Raw genomic sequence first — 4,748 nt, 5'->3', positions numbered from 1 at the left:
TCAGGCTGAGCTTTGGGTGCAACTTCTTCAAACTGGAGTTTCTTCTGGTGCCAGAGGGAAGCTATTGCCCGAAGTGCACGTGGTGGAGGAGAGAGCTGGGTCTCCATCTGCTCACATTGTCCTGATTAATTCATGTCCATCGGTATCACTGGGGTTAGGAATCGTTATTCCTGGACCGTTACGGGCTAGTTGGCGAGATGAATCCTTCATCCGATGGTGTCTTGGATGGGAGTCCAGCTCTTCATCCCCTTACGGTGGGAGGAGGTTCAGGTGGCTGGTAGGGTGGAGATTTATAGCTTTCTTACTTTATTTTGGAGAAGTTGGACAGGACTCAGAGGCACAGTGTGCTCCACATGTGTGTCCGCTTCGGCTCATGAGCGTTATCGGTGCTTAGCAGTAAGAAAGCATCCTTATTTTGGATGTTTTCACCATCTATGTCTATGAGGTCAGGATTAGCCCCTAGTTTCTGACTGCCTGTGTGTAATGGTCTCAAAAATTACTTAAGATTATTGCTCTCGGATTCCTTTCTTTTATGCAACTTTCACAGTGGAATAATCTCTTATTTTAATTATAGAGTTGGGGTTAAGAAACAGTGAAGTCCTTACAGCCATTATGATCTTTCTGCCTAACTTCTACCATCTCCCCCAGCGACCCCCCCTGAAGTATTATTATAAATTTCAAACAAATAATTTTCTTGAATGAAATGACACGCCAGAATGAACTCCCAGGGTGTCTGTCTGGAAAAGTGGTTGTCTCCCTGGCAGTAAATTGCACTGTAGTGAATTAGAGAGGCATTTTGTAACTTGAAAATTGATAATTTTTTTAATGAATGTTAATATATTCAAAGGAAATTCTGTGATCCAACTGTGCCAGTCAATGCAAGCATTAAGGCAAAGGGTCAATCAAGACATAATTTTGTGATCATATAATTCAGAATGGCTGTGTATTCTTTCGAAGTCACTTATGTTTTATTGCTGAGTCTCCATTACGGATAGCAGTAAAATGCTGTTTATACCTATTCGTTCATTCTCTTGACCCTTATTTAAAATACAGTTTTTTACAATTCATTTTAAGCTGAAAACGTGTCAAACTCTGCAGGTAATAAGTGTTAATAGGAAAACACTCTTTAACTGCAGGCTTTCTCAATGCATTGCACATCAGTTGCTAATTGGACTTGGAGAAATTGCTGAAATATCTTTTGAACGTTGGGTCCGATCCACCGGAGCATTCCTCTGGATCCGTGTCAGTACAATCAACTGCCTGACAGCTGGTCCCTTTCCAATTCCTTAAGCCCAGAATAGCCTCCGCGTCTTCTGCATTTGCAGGGCGCAGAATTAAAAACCAGCTAAAAGTTGACATGAGCGATACGGGTCATAGCATGGACCAATTTATGTTTTTAGGCTGATTTCCTAAAGAAATGACACTTGTGTTATCAGGCTGCCAGCGCAGATGCTTGCGTGAGGGTGTATCCTTTCTTCTTGCAACTTTCGAACGTGTTAACACATTTTAACCCTATTTTCCAACAGTAGAGGCTTTGAAGTGACGATATTCCTGCAAATTTAGTGGCAACAGACAGACAACAGAGAAAATCCTTTTCAGAGCTTTAGGCTATGGGAAAGGCTGAAGTGTTACCTCAACCCCTTGTTTAGCGCCGGGGAATGAGCAGAGGAGAGGGATCACCTCGCAGGGATGCTGCAGGTGAGCGGAAAGCTTCCCCAAAGCTGGGGCTTTGGAAGGCGAGCAGGAGCTGCGCTGGCTCTTGCAGAACTGCTTGTTTAGATGAAAAGGAGGAGGGGAGATGGATTTTTTTAACCGAGCCACGAGCCCTGTTGGTTTTCTTAATCGCTGTAAGGCATCTTTCCCACTCTCTATTTTATCTTTGGATTCTTTGCCTCGGAGTAAATCCAGTGGTAAAACAATCTGAAAGATTGCACTTGTGCACATTTTTAATATTACTGGTCTGATGTGCAAGGTTATATTTCTGGCTGCAATAGCATATTGGGTACATATATATTTTTTTCAACAATCCATCTACGCAGCACCCTTGCAGGGGCTGTCAGCCAGTAGCTCACCTTCCTGATCATCTCTTGGGTTTATTGCTGCTTCCAATATACTCACAAGGCTGCTGGTTGCTTTCATCTTGCCTTTTTATTGCCTTGCTTATTTTCATCTTCATCCCGTTGTCTCTAAAGAGATCTTTATAAAACAGTGTCTATCTGCTATGCACGTCTCTCTTTTATTAATAATTCATTAATCAATTTAGACTAGAGCAAAAAAGGCACCAAACCCAACAGCTAGAAGTGATCACAGCTCGGGAACTGTGCTGTGCATATTTTGCACCTCGGGCTGCATCATTCGCTGGCGCAACCTGCAATACTCCTGCCAGAGATATCTGGAGGTTTTCCTTTGTAGATCTGCTTTAAAAAAAAATAAAAAAATAAAGTGTTCTTTTTTGTTACGTGGAAAAATGTTCCCTGGGAAATCGATTGATATTGAGCAAAAATGGCACCGTGTTTCTGGAGGTAGTGTTTGATTTTTGCAGGGAAGCAAACCAGAGTGTGCGCTTACCGGAGTCTGCTGGGCAAAGCAATTACAGGTTCATCAAGAATTAAAATTCACCAGTGACTGCGCAGTCATTTCACTGAAGCTTCTGGTAATAAAGTCAAAATTGTTTCGATGACATGTAGGAATTAATGCCTAATTCTGAGCGGGCAGCTTGTTTTTGCAGGCAATATCATTTGCCAGTTATTTTTAATACGTCTCAGAGAGGGAGATTTTGGCTTTGTGGGTGTTCTTTGGTCTGACCTGGTCTGAAGAAGCCCTGTCCCATGCCAGGGCAGGACCTGGGCACAGATCCTCACGCTGCCTCTCGGTTCATAGCTGATGGTAGGAGCACCTGACAGATAGCGGCTGGGCGGCAGCTGGAGAAGAGACCGTGGCCACTGCTGTTGTGTTTATACCTAATTGCTCCCAAATAAGTGCTGTCTAAGACCCGGTGCTGCCTCTGATGCTCTTCAAGCAGCTCATTTGGTGATGCTTCTTCTCCCCAGCTTCAGTTGTGCACAAACTCCTCCTCGCTGGCGATCGCCACTGAATTGTTTCCAAACCCAGTTCTTTTACGTTGACCAAATTCGCTCTACGTGCCTCAAAGCTTCATGTTAAGATTCACCTTTACTTCTGTCCTCCAGACAGAAAATAAACAGATTTGCTTGGTTTTCCTATAACCTTCAGCGGGTTCGGTGCTAATCCTGCAGTGTTAAGGCAGTTTAATGCTCCATTAATTATTTTGGAGGCGGTCTGGGAACTGCGCATGGTAACGACTGCACTGCTTATTCAATGGGAAGGAACTTCTCAGCACAATGTTAACCCCCGTTAAAAGATGCCATCTGGTCACCAGGGAGAGACTTCACTCTCCGAGGAAAGTTAAAGCCTTTTCTTAGTCTGCTTCTGACCCAGAGTTTGCCTCCTATAATCCTCCTTTCAGTAGGCACAAAGCAGCACACTGTGGATTAACGGAGCTTGAGCAACCCTCCGGAGGTGGATGAGCCCCGAAATGCGTAAGATGTTAAACAAGTTCCCATACTTCATCCAAGCTTCTGCCACTAAGTCACAGGAAGGGATAACATTATGAGTTTGTAATTTATTTCCATATTCTTTAATCATATTTCAGTGGCTGTTTGGTTTATGACCTTTAAAACCACCTTAGATTTAGATTGATAAATGGGTGGCAAATAAATTTAGCAAAATAAGCAATTTCAGCCTATGGAAGGTCAGCAGAGGGGCTGTGCAATCACGGCTTCCATTAATATGTTATATTTCAGTCAAAAGCTTTTAAACACTGAAGGTTTTCAGAGGGAAAACCTATAGCCTTGATGAATGGATTTCTTCTAATAGCTGAATGGGAAATGAAAATCAAAGTCAGGGAAAAACTACCTTGTTTCTGAAGCAGAGATGAAGTTATGTGGTGGGTTTTCCTCTGGCATAGGGGCAGGACAGCTGAGTGGGTTTCGTAATGAGCAAATCACCTTTCCGCTCATAAGGCCATTTGCATAGTCTTGTAAACTAGTTAATTGACAGAGATTATTCATAATAGCTATTCTTATTATTGACGTGGGGCTTGAGCAGAGGAGAGCCACGCAGGACAGGTAAACTAAATAGGCATCTTTATCAGCAGGTCTTAACAGGGAGAGAGAGGAGAGAGCTCGATGATGTTAACTCTCCATTTCCCACCGGCAGCTCTTCCAGCAATGCCAGCCGAGGTCCGAGCTGGCCGGGCAGGGGATTAGGCCTCTTTGAAGAGGAAAAGTTTGTTAAATTAATTACTTGCTGCATATTAGCTCAGCTACATTCATAACGGCGTGCAGGGCTTCTCTTTTTGCTGGGGTATAAGACATCAAATTAATGGAGAAAGCAATTCAAAAGCTTCTTATGGGACTGAGATGACCTTTTCTTCATGTTTAAAGCTATGGAGCTTTTGTGTGGAGTAGGAACACGGATCTGTGGGAAGCAGCAGTGAGGGAGAATCATTACAGGAGAGATCCAGGAGATGCACGAAGACAGCACATTAAAAGCTGAGTTAGAGCTTATTTCTGAATCTCACAAAAGAGTATTTTTGCCACAAGTGGAGTTAAAAATCCACTGAATTTTTTTTTTAAAAAAAACCCTATGAAATAAAGGCAGTTGTTGCTTCTAAGATCTGTGGGTCAGATCACTGGCCCAGCTAAAAATATCTTGAACGGTTCCCGCAA

The sequence above is a fragment of the Charadrius vociferus genome, unplaced genomic scaffold, assembly GCF_000708025.1.
Source record: "Charadrius vociferus isolate BGI_N301 unplaced genomic scaffold, ASM70802v2 scaffold370, whole genome shotgun sequence".
NCBI classification, from domain to species: domain Eukaryota; kingdom Metazoa; phylum Chordata; class Aves; order Charadriiformes; family Charadriidae; genus Charadrius; species Charadrius vociferus.
Note: the sequence above shows the minus strand (reverse complement) of the source record.